This window comes from Notolepis coatsorum, assembly GCF_963971535.1.
Source record: "Notolepis coatsorum genome assembly, chromosome: 7".
Taxonomy (NCBI): Eukaryota; Metazoa; Chordata; class Actinopteri; order Aulopiformes; family Paralepididae; genus Notolepis; species Notolepis coatsorum.
The window spans coordinates 17,054,984-17,080,779 of record NC_140171.1 but is presented as its reverse complement, the minus strand read 5'-3'; the positions used below and the strand labels follow the sequence as shown (position 1 = coordinate 17,080,779).

At 46.4% G+C, this 25,796-nt stretch overlaps 1 pseudogene across 1 annotated transcript in view; it reads left to right on the top strand.

The window, feature by feature from the left end:
• Positions 1–25,796, top strand: part of LOC311232647 (dynamin-2-like) — a 45,702-nt pseudogene that overhangs the window by 15,692 nt on the left and 4,214 nt on the right. Inside the window, exons 2-12 of the transcript XR_014621059.1 lie at positions 1,138–1,211; positions 2,744–2,893; positions 5,415–5,618; positions 5,953–6,051; positions 12,823–12,983; positions 13,653–13,795; positions 13,951–14,086; positions 15,898–15,965; positions 16,516–16,654; positions 16,702–16,799; positions 20,340–20,478. The product of XR_014621059.1 is annotated as a dynamin-2-like (transcript). The remainder of the gene's footprint in view (positions 1–1,137; positions 1,212–2,743; positions 2,894–5,414; positions 5,619–5,952; positions 6,052–12,822; positions 12,984–13,652; positions 13,796–13,950; positions 14,087–15,897; positions 15,966–16,515; positions 16,655–16,701; positions 16,800–20,339; positions 20,479–25,796) is intronic.

Sequence of the window (25,796 nt, the reverse complement as noted above, 5' to 3'; positions counted from 1 at the left end):
AACTTATGCCTTATGCCCATCCGGGTCATAGTACTACTGGCTATATGGCTCTGGCTAACGTTACCCCGCTAACGTTAGCATTATGGCTACTGTCGTGAACCATTTTAGATTGGGGCATGTAGAGGAGTTTGGGGAACGAGTAAAATGTGCAGGTCCTCTTCTCAGACCTGTGGGGCAAAGCACTGCACGCATCATGCCGGCTAGCAAGCTACACGTCGCGGCATGTTGATACGATAGCAGCCCCCTCGGATAGCATTCGGTGCATCACAGTCACGAAACGGGCTACCACGATAGCTATTAGCTAACTAACGTTAACGTTACAAGCTCAAACACCTTATAAAATTGTCGTGTCCATAAGTTCCCTGGCAGAATACTTGTGAGGACAAAGGTATACAAAGAGGAGAGGACCATTTTAAATCGGGTGATGTTAGGAGTTTCGAGAATGCCGGCTACCAAGCTAGCTAACTTAGCTACTAACGTTATAAACACAATATGTACAACGACACAATGATTTACATGATTACAAATATGGTAACGTGGTTGTGGCTTTTACAAATAGTGGTTAGCTTTAGAGATGAATGGCTATGATCACGGAGCAATAGTGTTAGGTGAAACAGAGACTAGCTCCTCGGCTAGTAGTAACAAGAAGGCACTCTGCTTCCTGCCGTCTGCCTGTGAGTCTCAGAGCCCCTGCTGCCCTGTACCCAGTGTGACGTCATCACTAAGATGACACACGCACGTTATGAAACCATGGATTAAAATATGCATGTGCCTGCGTGGAGGTTGTGGTTTGGTCGACAAAATGTTTGATAAAAAAGCTAAAACTGGGTCAATTTCGATCGTTTTTTCCCCCCTCTTCATGAAAGTCACCGTTGCCCCTACTAGTCACATTGTTTATTGAACAAAAATACAACCTGCAAGTTGGCCTTTAACATGAAAACATCCTAACTATAGTTTAAATTTGTTTATATTTGAAAGCTTCCTCTGTTACGATGCTGGCTTGACTTCTGCTTCCTGTCTAGGCCTATTAGGTAGATGGTAAAACAAAAGACTCCAGATACGCCAGACGTATCAATATTGGTCACTATAACGTTTCTTCTATGTATTTATTGATTGTCTTCTTCTTTCTTCACACAGGGACTTCTTGCCCAGAGGATCTGGCATCGTCACCCGCCGTCCTCTCATCCTGCAGCTGGTCAACAATGTAGCAGGCACGCATGCACACACACACACACACGCACACGCACACGCACATGCACACACACACACACACACACACACACACACACACACACACACACACACACACACACACACACACACTCATATGCATGCACATACATGCACACATACACTTTCACACATATGCACACACATAAACGCATATGCATACACACACACACACACACCTACACACACACACACACACACACACACACACACACACACACACACACACACACACACACACACACACACACACACACACACACTCAATATACAGTAAAACCCTGTATTAAGCCCCAGAATTCCCGTTCAGTTTGATAAGCCCATAAATCAGTGATTTGCTCGTCCGGCCTCCACAGCGTCCTGCAAGGCCGAGACTTTCAGACCCCTATGAATCTGATGGGTCCATCGAAGATGGAGATCCTGTATGCTCGCCCTGTCCCCTCGCGTCAAGGTGTTAATCTTGATAGGAGTTGCAAGGTCTATATTTTATTTAGCAAGCAAGATTTAGTGATAATCCTTTCCTTAGTAAATCTACTTGAGAGTGTTCAAATAGTGTCACCATTAATCAAGTGATAATCCTTCCCTCGTAAATCCATAGGGCACTGGTGAGTGTACATCTCACACAGCTGATATGGAGGGTGTAATTTTTCAAATGTTTGCTGTCAGGAAACCCCCTTTCATTGAATGAAATAGATTACAAATTATTTTGTCCTCTTTACGCTAGTTTAGAGAAAAGACGGACATCTTTACATATTACACCTAAGATCTATACATAATGAATGAAGTATTTCTATGTCATGTGTCTCCCCGAATGACAATAATACTATATATTATTCTCCTTGTAAGATGAGCTGAATGTCAAGTACAGCTTTGTAAATCTAACATTTAGAAAGTGACAGAATACTATCTTAGGAGCTAAAGAATAGCTAGAAAGGCTAAACAACAGTGACAGATACCATCATAGGGAGAAGTATCTTCCAAAACTGCTAAGACCAGGTTCCAATACAACGCTCAACCAGATCTTAGAGCTAAAAGAATAGCTAAAAAAGCTAAAAAACAGTGACAGATACTATCATAGGGAGAAGTATCTTCCAAAACTGCTAAGACCAGGTTCCAATACAACGCTCAACCAGATCTTAGAGCTAAAAGAATAGCTAAAAATGCTAAAAGAAGTAGTCACTTGTGGCTTACCGGTATTAGGAAGAATAACGAGAAGAGATGGTCCAGTTTAAAAATGAAGTTTTAATTATAAAGAGAAGAGTTACAAAACAATGCACAATTACACAGGATCTCTAACGCAAAAAAAGGCCTCAAGTCAAAGTAGAAAAGAATACCCCTCCTAACAACTTACAGTTTGATGCTTGTGGTCCTGATTGACTCACTGAACTCTCTCTCCCACTCTCCTTTCTTTCTCTCCATCTCTCTCTACTCCTCCCATTCCTCGATCTACCATCCTTCCCCTCCGTGCTCTCCCTCCTCCCTCCATGTCTGTCTCTTCCATGTCGCTGTGTAGAGTATGCAGAGTTCCTGCACTGTAAGGGCCGTAAGTTCGTGGACTTTGACGAGGTGCGTCTGGAGATCGAAGCGGAGACCGAGCGCGTCACAGGCGCCAACAAGGGCATCTCTCCCGTCCCCATCAACCTGCGCGTCTACTCACCCAATGGTAACACACACACACACACACACACACACACACACACACACACACACACACACACACACACACACACACACACACACACACACACACACACACACACACACACACACACACACACACACACACACACACACACACACATGCACAGTCGCAAGTGCACACAAATGGATGGATACACACACACACACATATACACACACATGCACAGTCGCACGTGCACACAAATGCACGGATACACACACACATGGACTCTTTCACTACCACACTACAGAAGGTTAACCTTTCACTACCACACTACAGAATGTTAACCCTTTCACTACCACACTACAGAAGGTTACCCTTTCACTACCACACTACAGAAGGTTAACCTTTCACTACCACACTACAGAAGGGTAACCCTTTCACTATCACACTACAGAAGGTTAACCTTTCACTACCACACTACAGAAGGTTAACCCTTTCACTACCACACTACAGAAGGTTAACCTTTCACTACCACACTACAGAAGGTTAACCCTTTCACTACCACACTACAGAAGGTTAACCCTTTCACTACCACACTACAGAAGGTTAACCTTTCACTACCACACTACAGATGGTTAACCCTTTCACTACCACACTATAGAAGGTTAACCTTTCACTACCACACTACAGATGGTTAACCCTTTCACTACCACAATACAGAAGGTTAACCCTTTCACTACCACACTACAGAAGGTTAACCTTTCACTACCACACTACAGATGGTTAACCCTTTCACTACCACACTATAGAAGGTTAACCTTTCACTACCACACTACAGATGGTTAACCCTTTCACTACCACACTACAGACGGTTAACCCTTTCACTGCCACACTACAGATGGTTAACTGTCTGTAGTGTAGTAGTGAATGGGTTAACCTTCTATAGTGTGGTAGTGGAAGGGTTAAACACATCTTCCCTCTCTGGTCCTCCCTCATTGTCATTGTAAATGGCCAGTATGACTTACTTACTACCATACTGTCTTTATACCTGTATCTCTGTACATATTAATACTACAACTCTGATTGTACATACATCTGATTAGCACTACACCCAGTAGTACTAATCTATATATTTTATACCCAGATGAATCACGTCTGTCTCAAGACTTAGTCCTGCATGTATCAACAAATGCGCATGTTGGTGTGAAATGTATGTGCCATTATTACTACCAACTGTAATAATTGTGGAATATTACTATAATGAGCTGTATGTGTATGAACCAAGCATCACAGTGTAATGTACCTGTACTCTATACGTGACAATAAACTACTACTACTACTACTACTACTACTACTACTACTTGTACATTGTATATTACTGTTGCACTTTACTGTTACATTTGAACTCTGGTTGGATGCCATACTTCTTTCTGTTGTACTGTACTTGTGCTGTATGATGAATGAATCTAATCTAAAGTGATCCTCCATCTCCCTGATCCATTCCTCTTCCTCCTCCTCCTTTCTCCTCTTCCTCTTCCTCCTTCCTCTCTCCTCCTCCTCCTCCTCCTCTTTGTCCTCCTCCTTCCTCCTCCCTTCCTCTCCTCCCTCCTCCCCCCTCATTCCTCCTCCCTTCCTCTCCTCCTCCTCCTCCTCTCCCTCCTCCTCATTTATCCTCCTCCCTTCCTCTCCTCCTCCTCCTCCCTCATTCCTCCTCCTCCCTTCCTCTCCTCCTCCTCCTCTCCCTCCTCCTCATTTCTCCTCCTCCCTCATCCTCCTCCCTTCCTCTCCTCCCTCCTCCCTCATTCCTCCTCCCTTCCTCTCCTCCTCCTCATTTCTCCTCATCCTCCTCCCTTCCTCTCCTCCTCCTCTCCCTCATTCCTCCTCCCTTCCTCTCCTCCTCCTCATTTCTCCTCATCCTCCTCCCTTCCTCTCCTCCTCCTCTCCCTCCTCCTCATTCCTCCTCCTCCCTTCCTCTCCTCCCTCCTCCTCCTCCCTTCCTCTCCTCCACCTCCTCCTTTCCTCTCCTCCACCTCCTCCTCCCTTCCTCCCTTCCTCCTCCTCCACCTCCTCCCTTCCCCTCTTCCTCTCCTCCTACTCTCCCTCCTACCCCTCCTCCTCATTTCTCCTCCTCCCTTCCTCTCCTCCTCCCTCATCCTCCTCCTCCTCCCTTCCTCCTCCTCCTCTCCCTCCTCCTCCTCCTCCTCCTCCTCATTCCTCCTCATCCATTCCTCTTCTCCTCCTCTCCTCCTCCTCCTCCTCCTCCTCCTCCTCTCCCTCCTCCTCCTCCTCCTCCTTCTCCTCCTCTCCCTCCTCCTCCTCCTCCCTTCCTCTCCTCCTCCTCCTCTCCCTCCTCCCGCTCCTCCTCCTCCTTTCCTCTCCTCTCCTCCTCCTCCTCCTCCTCCTCCTCCTCCTCTCCTCTCCTCCTCCTCCTCCCTTCCCCTCCTCCTCCTCCTCCTCCTCCTCCTCCTCCTTTCCTCTCCCCTCCTCCCTTCCCTTCCTCCTCCTCTCCTCTCTTCCCCCTCCTCCTCCTCCTCCTCCTCCTCCTCCTCCTCCTCCTCAGTGCTGAACCTGACGCTCATCGACCTGCCGGGGATGACCAAGGTGGCGGTGGGGGACCAGCCGGTGGACATCGAGCACCAGATCAGGGAGATGCTGATGCAGTTCATCACCAAGGAGAGCTGCCTGATCCTGGCCGTGACGCCGGCCAACATGGACCTGGCCAACTCCGACGCCCTCAAGATCTCCAAGGAGGTGGACCCGCAGGGTGAGGGGGGGGGGGGGTCTCTGTCTTCATTTAACCCTTCCACTGTCACACGACAAAGGGCTAACCCTTTCACAGCCACACTACAGACGGTTAACCGTGAGGTAGTGAATGGTGGTTAACCTTCTGTAGTGTGGTAGTGAAAGGGTTATAAGATTCAAGATTCAAAAGTCGAAGTGTCCTTGAGCGAGAGACACTTAACCCCCTAATTGCTCCCGATGAGGACAAGACAAGACAAACGTATAGCCTCCTTACCCAGCTGAAACCGTGACACACTGGGTGAAACACCTGCACAGTCAGCCGCACGTTGAGACGACCTGTTGATCTGCGTCTCCAGGGTTACGGACCATCGGCGTGATCACCAAGCTGGATCTGATGGACGAGGGAACAGACGCACGGGACATTCTGGAGAACAAGCTACTTCCACTCCGCAGGGGTGAGGCGTGCGCACACACACACACGCACGCACACACGTGCACACACACACACAGACACGTACGCACGCATGCACCTCTTATCTTACAAATTATTTTCAGTGGAACAAGGACATGCATCATACCCATAACACCAGAGCCAGCATTGCTGACCTGCGTATTCCAAGGTTCAAAACAAATATGGGCAAAATGTTCTTTTAAATTCTGGGGAGCCACAAATTGGAATTTGCTACCTTCACAGCTAAAATGCACCAGTAGCCGACACACAATTTTAAGAAAAAAGTCAAATCATGGCTCCTCGACAATGTCAAAAACTAGATTTTAAAATGCGTGAAAATGCTGTCTGATACATTGTTGTCTGTGGCTACGTTTGCACTGCATTTAAAATGTTCATGTCTATGTAGTTAGTCAAATTGTTATTTGTGGTCACGTTTTGTATTGCTTGTCTGTCTGAGACCAAGGACCACAATGGAAATAAGTCTTGACTTTTTTGTGTAGCGTGAGCATCCTTGACGTTTTTTTTCTATTTATTTTTTTAAATGTCTTATCAAATAAAATAAAATCCTGCACATATCTAAAAGGTTGATTTATGCCATTGTATTTTTCACCTCTAATCGAACGATTTTGAGGAAGAATTCATGGTGCAATTATTTTGACAGATGTTTCAATTACGATATGATTCACAATATCGAGAACTCGAGAACCCCTACGCTCTGCATCTTCTGGCCGCCTCAGACCTACTCCTATCCAAGCTCCGGGAGGGTCATCAAAGAGAAGTCGCCTATTCTCAGTCCTTGCCCCACAATGGTGGAATGAACTACCCACCCCAGTTAGGACAGCCGAATCACGTCCAATCTTTCGCCGTCGACTAAAGACGCACTTCTTCAACCATTATCTGAATTAAAAAAAAAAAAAAAAAAAAAAAAAAACTAACCCTAACTAACCGTACTGTCATGCACTTGTCCTAATAAACTAACCTACACTGTAGCACTCAACACTTTGATGAACATTGCTGCTCAGCTGATAGAGTTGTGCCCTTCCTGATGGCTTGTCGTACAGAACTTGTAAGTCGCTTTGGATAAAAGCGTCAGCTAAATGACTAAATGTAAATGTAAATGTCGAGAACTACTAGGAATGTCTGATCACTAAGTGCGTCTGACTTTACAATGTATTACGTATGACATAATATGATACATTACATCATGCCAGTTAAGGTACCTTGTGTATACTGTTTACTTTACCTTACTCATAGTATAATATAGTGTTTAATTGCCCATATTTATTGCTGCTATGACGCCCGAATTTCAGAGGAGGATCAATAAAGGAATATCTTATCTTATCTTATCTTATATTAGAGGGAACTAATACATTTTGGTTAATAATTTTCCTTGTCATTGGAAAAAATGTATTTAAAAGGATCACAAGGTGATTTCTTTTGCAGTGGTTGGTCTGTGTACCAAACAAACAAAACGTTTCCTGTAGTATGTGTGGAATGCAACTTGTAGGTCTATGGTTTGTAGCCTCAGGCTGCAGGAGGCTCTTTACATAACTGAACTACATACCTGAGAGCTCTGCGCATTCCTGCACGCCGCCAACACCGAGACTACGTCACGCAAATGTTGTCACTCGCTCAGACACCAGAACCAGCGTCTTACTGCACCTGCAGAACTGCTTAGTCACCAGAACCAGCGTCTTACTGCACCTGCAGAACTGCTTAGTCACCAGAACCAGTGTTCTACTGCACCTGCAGAACTGCTTAGTCACCAGAACCAGCGTCTTACTGCACCTGCAGAACTGCTTAGTCACCAGGACCAGCGTCGTACTGCACCTGCAGAACTGCTTAGTCACCAGAACCAGCGTCTTACTGCACCTGCAGAACTGCTTAGTCACCAGAACCAGCGTCTTACTGCACCTGCAGAACTGCTTAGTCACCAGAACCAGCGTCTTACTGCACCTGCAGAACTGCTTAGTCACCAGAACCAGCGTCTTACTGCACCTGCAGAACTGCTTAGTCACCAGAACCAGCGTCTCACTGCACCTGCAGAACTGCTTAGTCACCAGAACCAGCGTTTTACTGCACCTGCAGAACTGCTTAGTCACCAGAACCAGCGTCTCACTGCACCTGCAGAACTGCTTAGTCACCAGAACCAGTGTTACTGAACCTGCAGAACTGCTTAGTCACCAGAACCAGTGTCTTACTGCACCTGCAGAACTGCTTAGTCACCAGGACCAGCGTCTTACTGCACCTGCAGAACTGCTTAGTCACCAGAACCAGTGTCTTACTGCACCTGCAGAACTGCTTAGTCACCAGAACCAGCGTCTTACTGCACCTGCAGAACTGCTTAGTCACCAGAACCAGTGTCTTACTGCACCTGCAGAACTGCTTAGTCACCAGAACCAGTGTCTTACTGCACCTGCAGAACTGCTTAGTCACCAGAACCAGTGTCTTACTGCACCTGCAGAACTGCTTAGTCACCAGAACCAGCGTTTTACTGCACCTGCAGAACTGCTTAGTCACCAGAACCAGCGTTTTTACTGCACCTGCAGAACTGCTTAGTCACCAGAACCAGCGTCTTACTGCACCTGCAGAACTGCTTAGTCACCAGAACCAGCGTTTTACTGCACCTGCAGAACTGCTTAGTCACCAGAACCAGTGTTTTACTGCACCTGCAGAACTGCTTAGTCACCAGAACCAGCGTCTTACTGCACCTGCAGAACTGCTTAGTCACCAGAACCAGCGTCTTACTGCACCTGCAGAACTGCTTAGTCACCAGAACCAGCGTCTCACTGCACCTGCAGAACTGCTTAGTCACCAGAACCAGCGTCTTACTGCACCTGCAGAACTGCTTAGTCACCAGAACCAGCGTCTTACTGCACCTGCAGAACTGCTTAGTCACCAGAACCAGTGTTTTTTACTGCACCTGCAGAACTGCTTAGTCACCAGAACCAGCGTCTTACTGCACCTGCAGAACTGCTTAGTCACCAGAACCAGCGTCTTACTGCACCTGCAGAACTGCTTAGTCACCAGAACCAGCGTCTTACTGCACCTGCAGAACTGCTTAATCCAAAAATACTAAGAAAATACAACTCTAGTCCCAGTCCTGGTTCCACTGTCGCTGAACTACTACTGAGGATCGTTGTTTAGACCTAACTGGTTTGAAATCGGTACCAAATTTGTATAGAAACAGAGCCCCCCCCCCAGGCGTGTAGTAAAAGAGGATGGCGCTGCTACGTCCGGCTGCCTTTCTGTTCGCTCCGTCGAGACTGTGCTTACTTTTGTTAATATTTATAGTTTTAAGAGTTTTGTCTGTACCAACAGTAGGTGCATTTAATGTGTATGACCGTCAGTCACTTATAGACATCGGATTACGGGAAACTTACCGATTGGATTACTCCCTGGACCAGCTTTCCGAACCGCAACAATGGCCTGTTGAGATTCTCCGGAGAATGGGACCAGAGCCTTTGTTCCTTGATCCCAGGAACAAACGAACCAGACGGCGTGGGAAGAGAGCTGGGATCCGTAACAGGCTGAGATCCAGACGCCACCGAACGCCATTGCCCAGTATATTGCTAGCCAATGTACAATCAATTGACAATAAACTGGATGATATCCGAGCAAGGATTCAATACCAAAGAGACGTCAGGGACTGCAACGTTCTCTGCTTCACCGAAACGTGGCTCACGCCGGAGGTTCCAGATCACGCGATTCAACCAGCGGATCATTTCTTTATCCATAGGAAGGATCGGACACAATCAGAGTCCGGTAAACAACGTGGTGGAGGTATTGCCTTCATGTTTAACAAAAATTGGAGTGATCCAACGAATGTGAAGGAATTATCCAATCACTGCTCCCCAGAACTGGAATATATAACCATCAAGTGTCGTCCTTTCTTCCTCCCGAGGGAGTTAACGGCGATCATCCTGGTCGGAGTGTATATTCCACCGCAAGCCAACAACAACGCCGCGCTCTCCAGACTCCACGACGAGGTAAACAATATACAAGCGACGAACGTTAACGCCGCCATTTTAGTACTGGGAGATTTCAATAGCGCCAATCTGAGAAAGGTATTGCCTGATTTCTACCAGCATGTGACTTGCAACACCAGAGGCGGTAACATCCTAGATCACTGTTACACGCAATTTAAAGGTGGCTACAAGGCTCATTCTGATAGTGGCTTTGGCAAGTCAGATCACGCATCCATTTTCCTTACACCAAAGTACAGACAAAGAATTAAAAGTACTCCCGTAGTCTCGCGAGAGGTGCAGAAATGGGATGTGACGTCAGAGGATACACTAGTGTCAGTGTTTCACAACACAGACTGGATTGTATTCCGCGACACAGATAACATTAATGCCTACACGGAGACAGTGCTGGACTATGTCTGTACTAGGGTGAAAGAAACAATCCCCACTACCAAAATGAAAGTTTACCCAAATCAAAAACCCTGGGTAGACAAATCCGTCCGTGAAGCTCTGAGAGAGCGCACCAAAGCATACAATGACGGCCTAGTGGCAGGCAACATGAACGACCACAAGGTGGCGCAACACAACGTAAGGAGGACAGTGACAGAGGCCAAACGACGCTACAGGGATAAAATTGAACTCCAGTTTGAACAAGCTGACTCTAGAGCTATGTGGCAGGGGCTCAAAACGATGACAGACTACAAAGGCGCCTCCCTCAAACTGAACAGTGACATCTCCTTAGCAAACGACCTCAATACCTTCTATGCGAGGTTTGATGCTGGTAATAACAACACCAGCTCACAAGCCTCGGCAATGGGGGGGGGGGGGTCGGCTGCTGATGGAGGCGCAGTGTTCAGGGTAACAGAGCATGAGGTGAGGCGGACCTTTAAAAAAGTGAATATCAGGAAGGCAGCAGGTCCGGACGGCATCCCCGGCCGCGTCCTAAAAGTCTGTGCCGACCAACTGGCCCCAGTATTCACTGACATATTTAACCTGTCCTTAGAACAGGCTGTCATCCCCACCTGCCTGAAGAAGTCCACTATTATCCCTGTACCCAAAAAATCCAAGCCTGCTTGCCTCAACGACTACCGCCCTGTAGCTCTCACCTCCATAGCCATGAAGTGCTTTGAGAAGCTAGTAAAGGGCTACATCTGCTCCTCCCTCCCCATCAACATGGACCCCCTGCAATTTGCATACCGCCCCAACAGGTCCACGGAGGACGCCATATCCCATGTGCTGCACACAGCAGCATCACACCTGGACAAGAGGCAGGGGAACTATGTGAGAATGCTATTCATCGACTACAGCTCGGCATTCAATACCATAGTCCCCTCCATACTCATAGCCAAGCTCAGGGACCTGGGCTTGGGCTATGACCTCTGCCAGTGGGTCTTGGACTTCCTGACTGGCAGACCCCAGGTGGTGAGAGCAGGCAACTGCACCTCCTCATCCATCACCCTCAACATAGGGGCCCCCCAGGGCTGTGTTCTGAGTCCCCTCCTCTACTCCCTGTACACACACGACTGTGTGGCTCAGCGGAGTAGCAATACAATCGTCAAATTTGCTGACGACACAGTGGTGGTGGGCCTGATCTCTGCCAACGACGAGAGGGCCTACCTGGAAGAGGTCAAGGTCCTGGCGGGATGGTGCCAGGAAAACAGCCTCTCCCTGAACGTCAGCAAAACAAAGGAGATGATTGTGGACTTCAGGAGGTCGGGGGTCAAGGACTACAGCCCCCTCAGCATCGACGGGGCACCGGTTGAGAGAGTCAACAGCTTCAAGTACCTCGGAGCCCACATATCCGAGGACTTGAAATGGACCATACACATTAACAGTGTGGTGAAGAAGGCACGACAACGCCTCTACTTCCTCAGGCGCCTAAGGAAGTTCCAAGTCAGCCAGAAGATCCTTAAGAACTTCTACTCATGTACAATAGAGAGCATCTTGACCGGCAACATCACCTCCTGGTTTGGGAATAGCACTGCAAAAGACCAAAGCAGACTACAAAGAGTGACACGTTCAGCCGAACGCACAATCGGAGGGGGGCTCCCCACCCTCCAGAACATTTACTACAAGCGTTGCAAGGGGAAGGCTAAGAGAATTATTAAGGACTCGAGCCACCCGAACAACTGCCTCTTTGAACTGCTGCCGTCAGGCAAGCGATACAGGAGTCTCAAGGCGAGCACAGAAAGACTCAGAAGTAGCTTCTATCCCCAGGCCATCAGGCTGCTAAACGAACAATGAATGAACACTACACAACAACAACCACCAAACACACATAGCACACACATCCACACGCACACACTCACTTTAAACAAACACACTGTAGCACCCACTACACACACTTTATAGCACACACCCACTTTAAACAAACACACTGTAGCACCCACTCCCCACACTTTATATTTATGGATGAAGGATTGCACTACAACTCGTACACCTTACTGTAAATTGTACCTAAAATTGTACCTCATCCCATTTCTGCTTTGCACTAGATAGTACTGTACATTAGTACACTGCATAGTTGTGTATTGTATATTATATGGTAACTCAGAACATTGTACATATGTCTATACCGAACAACTGTGACCTCATTTTCTTCTTCTAAATTCATGCTATATTATGTTATTATGTTATTTGATACTATCTTGTCTAGCACAGTCTCTGGAGCGTAACAGTAAGAAGCATTTTGTATGAAAGTATTCTGTACTTCTGTATGACAACTATTAAAGAACTTGAACTTGACTTGCATTCTCTCTCTTTTAGTCGGTGCCAATGAGCCGTGTGTGTTGTTGTGGCGCCCCCTGTAGGTTACATCGGGGTGGTGAACCGCAGTCAGAAGGACATTGACGGGAAGAAGGATATCGGCGCCGCGCTCGCCGCAGAGAGGAAGTTCTTCCTGTCCCACCCCGGTTACAGACACATGGCCGAACGCATGGGCACACCTCACCTGCAGAAGGCACTCAACCAGGTGAGACGCACACACACACACACACAGTATTGCTTCAAGTATTAGTCATTAGTCATCTGCATCTTCTGGCCGCCCCTGACCCACTCCTATCTGAGCTCCTGGGGGAAGGGGGTCAGGACAGCCGAAACCCACCCAATGTTCTGCCATCCACTAAAAACACACAATACCTGAAAGAACTACTAACCTTCATACTATTATGCACTCTGCTACCAAGGTATATACCTTGCCTATATTACTACAGTACCTACTATGCTAATATGTCTATACTAATAATATGCACTCAAGACGAACAATCTTACTGACCCTTAGCTGCCAGAGTTGTACCCGTCCTGCTGACTCGTTGTACAGAACTCGTCAGAAGTCGCTTTGGATAAAAGCGTTCAGCTAAATGACTCAATGTAAAATGTCATGACATCCAAATCTTGTAGAAAGGAGATGTCCTGGTGAAACAGACGATGGAAATAGAACTTCACACACATACCTACACGCACACACACACACACGCACGCACACACACACGCACACACAAAGACACAGACACATACTCCTTGTGCTCAGGCGTTAATGCAAGGCGTCTGCTTGGATACATTATGGTGACGACAAGTTGACAAATCCACAGATCTTTCTCCATCTCTCAATTCGCTCTCACCCCGTGTCCCTCCCCACTAGCAACTGACCAACCACATCCGGGACACGTTGCCGGGGTTACGCAGCAAACTGCAGAGCCAGCTCCTCTCGCTGGAGAAAGAAGTGGAGCAATATAAGAACTTCCGGCCGGACGACCCCACGCGCAAGACCAAGGCCCTGCTGCAGTCAGTACACACACACACGCACACACACACACACACACACACACACACACACACGCACACACACACACACACACACACACACACACACACACACACACACACACACACACACACACACACAATCAAGGAGATGAAGACACCTGTCTGATCCCCAGGATGGTGCAGCAGTTTGGGGTGGACTTTGAGAAGTGCATCGAGGGATCTGGGGACCAGGTGGACACCTCCCACCTCTCTGGAGGCGCCAAGATCAACCGCATCTTCCACGAGCGCTTCCCCTTCGAACTGGTCAAGGTAGGAAGTGTTGGCATGGCGACCAGTGCAGCTATTTGTTCTTGTTGTAGGGTTGGGTTCATAGTAGAGCTGGGTTCATAGTAGAGCTGGGTTCATAGTAGAGCTGGGTTCATAGTAGAGCTGGGTTCATAGTAGAGCTGGGTTCATAGTAGAGCTGGGTTCATAGTAGAGCTGGGTTCATAGTAGAGCTGGGTTCATAGTAGAGCTGGGTTCATAGTAGAGCTGGGTTCATAGTAGAGCTGGGTTCTTCATAGTAGAGCTGGGTTCATAGTAGAGCTGGGTTCATAGTAGAGCTGGGTTCATAGTAGAGCTGGGTTCATAGTAGAGCTGGGTTCTTCATAGTAGAGCTGGGTTCATAGTAGAGCTGGGTTCATAGTAGAGCTGGGTTCATAGTAGAGCTGGGTTCATAGTAGGGCTGTCGGGTTCATAGTAGAGCTGGGTTCATAGTAGAGCTGGGTTCATAGTAGAGCTGGGTTCATAGTAGAGCTGGGTTCATAGTAGAGCTGGGTTCATAGTAGAGCTGGGTTCACCAAATTACATCTTTTGACAACAATGTCAGGTGCCGGCCTCCAGAAACCACTGCCATCAATTCTGCTACTTAGGCCCCAGCTGTCATTAACCTGCACCTGATACTGAGGCCCCAGCTGTCATTAACCTGAACCTGCTACTGAGGCCCCAGCTGTCATTAACCTGAACCTGATACTGAGGCCCCAGCTGTCATTAACCTGAACCTGATACTGAGGCCCCAGCTGTCATTAACCTGAACCTGATACTGAGGCCCCAGCTGTCATTAACCTGAACCTGATACTGAGGCCCCAGCTGTCATTAACCTGCTACTGAGGCCCCAGCTGTCATTAACCTGAACCTGATACTGAGGCCCCAGCTGTCATTAACCTGAACCTGCTACTGAGGCCCCAGCTGTCATTAACCTGCTACTGAGGCCCCAGCTGTCATTAACCTGAACCTGATACTGAGGCCCCAGCTGTCATTAACCTGAACCTGATACTGAGGCCCCAGCTGTCATTAACCTGAACCTGATACTGAGGCCCCAGCTGTCATTAACCTGAACCTGATACTGAGGCCCCAGCTGTCATTAACCTGAACCTGATACTGAGGCCCCAGCTGTCATTAACCTGAACCTGCTACTGAGGCCCCAGCTGTCATTAACCTGCTACTGAGGCCCCAGCTGTCATTAACCTGAACCTGATACTGAGGCCCCAGCTGTCATTAACCTGCTACTGAGGCCCCAGCTGTCATTAACCTGAACCTGATACGGAGGCCCCAGCTGTCATTAACCTGAACCTGATACTGAGGCCCCAGCTGTCATTAACCTGCTACTGAGGCCCCAGCTGTCATTAACCTGAACCTGATACTGAGGCCCCAGCTGTCATTAACCTGAACCTGATACTGAGGCCCCAGCTGTCATTAACCTGAACCTGATACTGAGGCCCCAGCTGTCATTAACCTGAACCTGATACTGAGGCCCCAGCTGTCATTAACCTGAACCTGATACTGAGGCCCCAGCTGTCATTAACCTGCTACTGAGGCCCCAGCTGTCATTAACCTGAACCTGATACTGAGGCCCCCGTTGCTACTTATTTAATTACTTTGCTTTATTTGACCATATCTTTCTTATAACTTGCTTTCTGTTTTAATTGTATTCATATTGTATTACTCTATTACTCTGATTTAAATGGGTATTCTGGTTGTTAAGGATTTGTAAGAGAGTTTTGAAAAGTACCTAATAAAGATGTGTGTGCGTGTGTGCGTGTGCGTGTGCGTGTGTGTGTGTGCGTGTGCGTGTGTTTCAGATGGAGTTTGATGAGAAGGAGCTAAGGAGAGAAATCAGCTATGCCATTAAGAACATCCATGGAGTGAGGCAAGTCCAGACACGTTGTCTGTCTGTCTGTCTCTATGTCTGTCTGTCTCCATGTCTGTCTGTCTCCAGGTCTGTCTGTCTCCAGGTCTGCCTGTCTCTATGTCTGTCTGTCTTTTGCTTGTTTGTCTGACTGTCTGACTGTAGTTTTCATTACAAGAGGCCAAGAATGTGTCCAAGTATGCAAGCCTATCATTCCCCCCCCCGTCTGTCTTTGTCCACCTGACTTTCTCTCTCTCATTTTCCTTATCATTGTGCGTCTTTCCTGTCCGTTTGCCTGTCTGCCATGTTATTTATCTCCACTCTCTCTCTCTCTCTCTCTCTCTCTCTCTCTCTCTCTCTCTCTCTCTCTCTCTCTCTCTCTCTCTCTCTCTCCATGTCCACACCTTCCTACCTCTACTATTGGCTCCATGTCTCTGTGTGTGTGTGTATCTGTCTTTGCGTGCGTGTGTCTGTGTGTGTGTGTCTATCTCTGTTTGCGTGTCTGTGTCTGTCTCTGTGTGTGTGTGTGTGTGTGTGTGTGTGCGTGTGTGCGTGTGTGTCTGTCCTTCAGGACAGGGCTGTTCACCCCAGACCTGGCGTTTGAGGCCATAGTGAAAAAGCAGATCATTAAGCTGAAAGAGCCCTGTCTGAAGTGCATCGACCTGGTCATCCAGGAGCTGATCAACACAGTCAGACAGTGCACCAACAAGGTATCCACCGGATGCATGGTCTGTCAATGTGTAGCCTCCTGCCTCAGGACCGACCCACCGACCGATCACACTGCACGCCTGACTGTCACTTCCCTCCTGAGGTTTCTTCCATGTTCTTCCCCGCTGCTGCTGCCACCTCTTTACAGTTAGAGGATGTCATGCCGCCAAAAGCACTGACTTCTAGGCAAAAGAGTCCCGCTTGGTATTGCACCTTCCTTGTTTACATTTTAAAATATATATATGTGTCTGATGTGCGGGTTGGAGTTGAGTGGGGGGAGGGGTTGCTACTACTGGCCACACCTCAGGCTCTATATAGGGTTATATAGATATATATATATATATAAAAACTATATTATGTTTTACTTTTTATATATATATATAAAACTATTATGTTTTTTTTTATATATATAACTATATTATGTTTTATATATATATAACTATTGTGTTTTTATATAACTTATTGTAACTGAGGGGTACAATTCCCTGACTGTATTGATAAGTATGGTATCATTAAACCACTACCGCTTTATGTACTTTAACTACTGGCCATACAGTACACAATATCTAAATATGATGAACACTTTCCCACCATGAAACCAAGTCCACACAAAGGTAATAATCAAATATTTAATATATAGCAAAAGGTACATATAATATTCACCATTACATTTATGATTTGAATGCTCTTGTAAGGCAAATGAGTACTCGTAGGCAAATCAACACTGAATGTCCAATCTCTGGTTACGCAGGAAGCAAGTATACAACCTGGCTCTTAGGGAATTATATCTATGGTCACTTAATGATTATAGCTGGATATACTGTAGGGGGTCCTGCCGGTTGTAAGCCAGTAGGGGGGGTAGGAGAGCCGTCGGCAGTATCCCGTCTGGTCAACGATGTCTAGGGAGACTTCACATACAGAAGACAGTGCAGTAGAATCTTGATCCACAGATGAATACACCTTGGCTCTCTTGTAGGCTGGAGCTGTAGCTGTAGCTCCACAGTGAAGAAGAAGCGAGGCGACCTCAGTCTGGTCTGAGCGCCGTCTCACCTTGACTCCTTTCGGGGTAGATCCAACACTCACCGGTGTTGGCGATTATCCGCTCCACAAATCAAAGTACCAAAGCAAATATATATTCCATGCCGCATAGGGCTCAGCAGTCGTCGGGTAGGTAATCCAATGTACAGGTCCACTCGGTCCTCGCCTAGAACTCCTCGGATGAAAGCACCACGTGTGGTCTGCCCAACCTGGTTAAGACTCTAGATAACACGAGGAAGCGATGGGGGTGCTGCTCACTTTAGAACTCTAACCGCACGATGCACCATACATAATAGACTATTATTACTCAATAGAAATACGGTGCCAAACTCTGGCAATTCAGCTATTAATTCGCACGAGGTCTCAATGCTATTCTAAGGCCAAACAGGCCATACTACACCGCACGCGGTATCGTGGGGTGAGGCTTCACGTTCTGTTACTTAGTTGGGTAGAAGGGTAAAGGACTAAGGGTCGTCTACATTTACTTGCGCCATATTTATATGCACGGTGAACAAATAGTGCCACTCTGCTTTCGGTAGCCGTATTCCTGCGCGGAGCCGGGGCTAGTAAGGGCATGTCTCGTCGGTACCTTTGAACTTGAACGCCAGGGGCTGGTCCCTGGCGCCTGGTCCTTTTGTCCAATAAGAGAATGAACTATTATGGGCTGTAGTAGACTAAAGGAATATTCCGTGTATATGTACAAGGAATATACAAGGGATATCAAACGATATACAAATACTATTCAATATATATCCATAAATAAATATATATATTCGGTTTAATCTGATCCTTCACAACACTTATGTTTTTATATATATATATAACTATTGTGTTTTTATATATATATAATTTATATATAACTATTATGTTTTATATATATATGTATTATATATATATATAGCTATATAGTGCCAATAGGCTGCTGTTTGACAGCATTATAGATTCTACCTTTTTAAACCACAGTGTACATAGTATGTATCCATAAGAGCAGATTTTGACTCTATAAGAGCCGTGTTTAGATACAAAGTTTCAAATATACCCTTATAGACGCAAAACGTGACAAAACTGAGGTTAAAGGTCAGGGGGTGTTGTTTCTAGTGGTCGACTGATCCAAGTTTTTCAATGGCCAATGCCAATATTTAGAGAACGCCTGATAAGATACAACAATTTAATAACAAATAACAAATGAGACACGAAATTGCTGAACTTAAATGACCATTTATTTAACACTAATGTTATTGTCCGTGTGCATTGTCTCTGTTTGCTTAAGTAGATCTGTCTCTGCAGGGCACTTATTTTAAATAGTTCACGCTCGCAGCCTGCTCATGTCATCTACCAAGTGACTGATGTTAGAGGTGACGACAATGTGACGGGTGGAGATTCTGACCCTCGGATCCACTACTATCTGTCATTAAACCCTGTGCCAAGTTAGCTTGGTGTATTGAAGCACACACACACACGCGCACACACACACACACACACACACACACACACACACACACACACACACACACACACACACACACACACACACACACACACACACACACACACCTACACACACACCTACACACACACCTACACACACACACACCTACACACACACACACACACACACCCACACACACACACACACACACACACACACACACACACACACACACACACACACACACACACACACACACACACACACACACACACACACACACACACACACACACACACACACACACACACACACACGCACACACAGAGGGAGAGAGAAAAGCAAGCACACAAAGGCAAGATGTGTCTGCAGACATCTTTTGTTCATCTGCTTTGTGAACTCAGGGATCGGTCGATGCCGATTAGATGCAGATTATCTCAAAATGGCAAACATCAGCACAATGAATCGCTTTAATCCCCCTAAAGTAATGTGGGCCTGTGAAGTCGGATGAGACATGTAACTGTGATTGTCTGCTATACAAATGATCTGACCTGACTTACACACACCAGACGGCTCAGATGAGACATGTCACTGTGATTGTCTGCTATACAGTAGCTTTTAGTAGATGCTGTAGTTAGTATGAAAAATAGGGGCTATTTCTACTCTCCTTTTGAAAGTTTGATCAAAAGGCAAACCACAGGTCATTCACTTAAGTGTCTGACAGATAGAGTCCTACGTGTCAGACAGATAGAGTTCTTTCTAAGTGTCAGACAGATATAGTTCTAAGTGTCAGACAGATATAGTTCTAAGTGTCAGACAGACAGAGTTCTAAAATCCAGAGCCTTCACTTCAAGAATCTCTGGGAGAAACCTGCAGCTTGTCTTTGTTTGTGTGTAACAGGAACTAGGACTAACTAAACTAACGTCTATTTTTTCCCCCTTTTCCTTTATCGCTCTTATCTTCCCTCAATCTCTGCCCTTTCTTCTCCTCCTCTTCACCTCTACATTTCTCTCCTCTCCTCAAACCACTGCGACCCCCCCTCGCCCCCCCCCCCCCATCCACGCCACTCCTCTTATCCGTCACCACGGCAACTGCCCCGCTTCCTCCTCCTCCTCCTCCTCCTCCTCCTCCTCCTCCTCCTCCTCCTCCTCCTGCTGCGCCCCGACATTAAAAACACCCCGCCTCCTCGCCATGATGCCCCCCACCGCCCCGCCCCGCAGGACAGGGCTGTTCACCCCAGACATGGCGTTCGAGGCCATAGTGAAAAAGCAGGTCATTAAGCTGAAAGAGCCCTGTCTGAAATGTGTTGACCTGGTCGTCAACGAGCTCGCCGTCCAGATCATGAAGTGCACGGAAAAGGTACGACGGAGAGACACGGTGGATGGAGGCAGGAGGGGAGGTGGGAGGGGAGGGGAGGGGAGGGGAGGGGAGACGGGAGGGGAGATAGGAGGGGGGGAGACAGACAGCAGCTAGTTAACTATAGGAAGGATGCTGCACTAGGGGCGGTCATGTGGCGTAGCGGAGATTGCGTTCGTCACCAACACCGGAGACGCTGGATTCGCCTGTTCGAATCCAGCTCACAGCTCCGGGGTTGTCACCAGCTTGGCTGGCCGTTCACACTAATACAATTGGCTGTATTAGAGGGTGGGAGAAGCTGGCGGGTGGGTCCGGGTCGTTGTAAACAGCGACTCCTACAGTTCAGTCGGGGCGCCTGCTAAGCGCGGATAGGATCTAAGGGGGGTAGTGTGATCCTTCCACACGCTACGCCCTCTCAGTGAGAGTCCGCGCTGCCAGGTGAAAAGAAGCGGTTGATTGGCTAGACGTGTGTCGGAGGAAGCACGTGATAGCCTCCACTCTCCCAGACCGACTGTGGGGGGTAAGTGCGCAGCGACCAGGAAGGGGATTGGGAATTGGCATAACGACTAACATTGGGATGGGAGAAAATCGGAGGAAAAAGGAGGGGGAAAAAGATCAAAAAAAAAGGAAGGATGCTGCACTGGGAGACGACGCTGCTTCTGGCAATGAGGGAAGCGCCCCTTTCCATTGTTTAACACAAAATAAGATAAGATATTCCTGTATTGATCCCCTTGAGGAAATTCAGGCATCATAGCAGCATGGGGGGGGGGGGGGGGGGGGTACAGGTATGGGCAGGGTAATAGTAGAATAGACATAAATACAGGCAATTCAATTTTAGCACAGTAGAAAGGTAAAAATCTCTGAATATACGCAAATGAGCAAGTAGGCAATGTGATGAAAGGTGCACAGATGAGGGTCTGTGTGCCCTATCAGATTATACGTTACAATAAATATGGTCAATGACACTTAGATTCTGAATATATACTATGAGTAAGTAAAGTATACAGTATATACACAGGTGCAGTATAGTGTACACAAGGTACCCTAACTGGCATGATGTACGTTTCCACGGTGACAACGCTGTTTTGGTAACTGAACGTTCTGAATGATGATGGCTACTGGCTGTAGACTGATGGAAATCTCAAAATGGAATTCTGAAGAAGAAATAAAAAAGGGAAAAAAATCAACTTCCTGAATTGGTGGAATTCAGAGTGAATCGATGGAATTCAAAGTGAATTGACCCCCGAGGAGAGAGGTTACGTGGACAGAAGAGAGATGGAGAGAGAGGTTACGTGGACAGAAGAGAGATGGAGAGAGAGGTTACGTGGACAGAAGAGAGATGGAGAGAGAGGTTACGTGGACAGAAGAGAGATGGAGAGAGAGGTTACGTGGACAGAAGAGAGATGGAGAGGGAGGTTACGTGGACAGAAGAGAGATGGAGAGCGAGGTTACGTGGACAGAAGAGAGATGGAGAGAGGTAGTGGGCAGACTGGAGATGGGATGGTAGACAGCGGAGAGACCAGAGAGAGAGCAGCAGAGCAGAGGAGGGATGGTAATATAATAATAATAATGATAAACTTTATTTGTATAGCATCTTTCATACAGAAATGGCAGCTCAAAGTGCTTTACAACAGAAGGAGGGATGGTAGACAGTGGAGAGACAAGAGAGAGAGAGCAGAGTAGAGGAGGAGAGATGGCAGACAGTGGATAGACCAGAGAGAAAGAGAGCAGAGTAAAGGAGGAGGGATGGTAGACAGTGGAGAGACCAGAGAGAGAGAGAGAGCAGAGGAGAGGAGGAGGGATGGTAGACAGTGGAGAGACCAGAGAGAGAGAGCAGAGTAGAGGAGGAGAGATGGTAGACAGTGGAGAGACCATAGAGAGAGAGAGAGGAGCGGAGGAGGGATGGTAGACAGTGGAGAGACCAGAGAGAGAGAGAGGAGCGGAGGAGGGATGGTAGACAGTGGAGAGACCAGAGAGAGAGTAGAGGAGGAGAGATGGCAGACAGTGGAGAGACCAGAGAGAGAGAGTAGAGTAGAGGAGGAAGGATGGTAGACAGTGGAGAGACCAGAGAGAGAGAGAGAGTAGAGGAGGAGGGATGGTAGACAGTGGAGAGACCAGAGAGAGAGAGAGAGAGTAGAGGAGGAGGGATGGTAGACAGTGGAGAGACCAGAGAGAGAGGAGCGGAGGAGGGATGGTAGACAGTGGAGAGACAAGAGAGAAAGAGAGCAGAGTAGAGGAGGAGAGATGGCAAACAGTGGAGAGACCAGAGAGAAAGAGAGCAGAGTAGAGGAGGAGGGACGGTAGACAGTGGAGAGACCAGAGAGAGAGAGTAGAGGAGCGGAGGAGGGATGGTAGACAGTGGAGAGACAAGAGAAAGAGAGCAGAGTAGAGGAGGAGGGATGGTAGACAGTGGAGAGACCAGAGAGAGAGAGTAGAGTAGAGGAGGAGGGATGGTAGACAGTGGAGAGACCAGAGAGAAAGAGAGCAGAGTAGAGGAGGAGGGATGGTAGACAGTGGAGAGACCAGAGAGAGAGAGTAGAGGAGCGGAGGAGGGATGGTAGACAGTGGAGAGACCAGAGAGGAGCGGAGGAGGGATGGTAGACAGTGGAGAGACCAGAGAGAGAGAGAGAGAGGAGCGGAGGAGGGATGGTAGACAGTGGACCACCAGAGAGAGAGAGCAGAGACCGTTAGCAGCACAAAGACTAACTTGTTTATATGTCGCTGTCTGGTGTCATGTCATTCCTCCCTCCCCTCACAAGAAATGTTTTAAACAAAAGCCTTAATCCGACTACATCTGCAGAGGTGGAAAGACCGCTGGAATATATATAACTTGAGTAGAAGCACTGCTACCTCAGTGAAATTGTACTTACACTGGAGTAATGGTACACTATTATGTCTACAAAATGACTGTAGTACAGGTAAGACGGTAGCACACTATATATGTACTCAAGTACACTACTGTCAAATGATCAGGCTACTTGTCTTTGCCGGTTTTGGTGATTTTATTATTATTCAATTATTTTTCTATTACTTTTTTAATCAAGAAAACAAGTTTCACTTCATTACACGTGAAGTCCATGAAGCCTGTGTTTTGTAACTGTAAACGATAGATCTCACTGTACTCTAATACAATGTACAAGCAGAATGAAATACAAAAACAAATTACTCCAGTAATTGCAGTTGTAATTGTAATTAGTTACTTCCCACCTCTGCACACCTGTTCCCCGCCTAACTCAACCCAGTGTTCCTTGACGACCAAGAGCCTTTCCGTGCTCTGATCCTGCACCCCCCCACCAATCCTACCAGCCCAATGAACACCCCCCGGCCCTGATTGGTGCTTCAACAGCCCTTTACCCCTTCCTCACTCAGCCAATGAAATCTCCTTATTCACAATTTTAAATAACTGTGCTTTTAAACCCCACTGAATATCTGCGCCAACCCCACTCCACCCGAACCTCAACCTGTGATCAACAAACAGATGCGTACCCCTCTGACCTCTGACCCCGTCTCCTACTCACCAGTTTCTCTGGATTAATCATTGATCAAAGGATATTCACCATCAGTTTGAGATTACAGACGAATTACAAAGTAACAATTTAGCTGAATACATGATGTGAATCAAATAGCTACAAAGTAACAATTTAGCTGAATACATGATGTGAATCATTGGCTACAAAGTAACAACTTAGCTGAATATGTGATGTGAATCCTTAGCTACAAAGTAACAACTTAGCTGAATACATGGTGTGAATCATTAGCTACAAAGTAACAACTTAGCTGAATACATGGTGTGAATCATTAGCTACAAAGTAACAACTTAGCTGAATACATGATGTGAATCATTAGCTACAAAGTAACAACTTAGCTGAATACATGGTGTGAATCATTAGCTACAAAGTAACAACTTAGCTGAATACATGATGTGAATCATTAGCTACAAAGTAACAACTTAGCTGAATACATGGTGTGAATCATTAGCTACAAAGTAACAACTTAGCTGAATAGATGGTGTGAATCATTAGCTACAAAGTAACAACTTAGCTGAATACATGGTGTGAATCATTAGCTACAAAGTAACAACTTAGCCGAATACATGATGTGAATCAAATAGCTACAAAGTAACAACTTAGCTGAATACATGATGTGAATCATTAGCTACAAAGTAACAACTTAGCTGAATATGTGATGTGAATCATTAGCTACAAAGTAACAACTTAGCTGAATATGTGATGTGAATCATTATTAGCTACAAAGTAACAACTTAGCTGAATACATGGTGTGAATCATTAGCTACAAAGTAACAACTTAGCTGAATACATGGTGTGAATCATTAGCTACAAAGTAACAACTTAGCTGAACATGTGATGTGAATCATTATTAGCTACAAAGTAACAACTTAGCCGAATACATGGTGTGAATCATTAGCTACAAAGTAACAACTTAGCTGAATACATCATGTGAATCATTAGCTACAAAGTAACAACTTAGCTGAATAGATGGTGTGAATCATTAGCTACACAGTAACAACTTAGCTGAATACATGATGTGAATCCTTAGCTAAAAAGTAACAATTTAGCCGAATACATGGTGTGAATCATTAGCTACAAAGTAACAACTTAGCTGAATACATGATGTGAATCATTAGCTACAAAGTAACAACTTAGCTGAATACATTGTGTGAATCATTAGCTACAAAGTAACAACTTAGCTGAATACATGGTGTGAATCATTAGCTACAAAGTAACAACTTAGCTGAATACATGGTGTGAATCATTAGCTACAAAGTAACAACTTAGCTGAATAGATGGTGTGAATCCTTAGCTACAAAGTAACAACTTAGCTGAATACATCGTGTGAATCCTTAGCTACAAAGTAACAACTTAGCCGAATACATGGTGTGAATCATTAGCTACAAAGTAACAACTTAGCTGAATACATGGTGTGAATCCTTAGCTACAAAGTAACAACTTAGCTGAATACATGATGCGAATCATTAGCTACAAAGTAACAACTTAGCTGAATACATGGTGTGAATCATTAGCTACAAAGTAACAACTTAGCTGAATACATGGTGTGAATCCTTAGCTACAAAGTAACAACTTAGCTGAATACATGGTGTGAATCATTAGCTACAAAGTAACAACGTGGCTGTCGTCTCACCGTTGAGCTACACTAGCGGTTGTGATTGTGATGCTCGGTTGATAAATATACCGGCTCACTCCGGTATTATTATCACAACCCGATGTCTTAGTAGTCATCTGTCTTAGTCGTCTCAAGCTGATGGGGAATCTTCCCTGCATGGCGTGCATGCCCCTCCTATC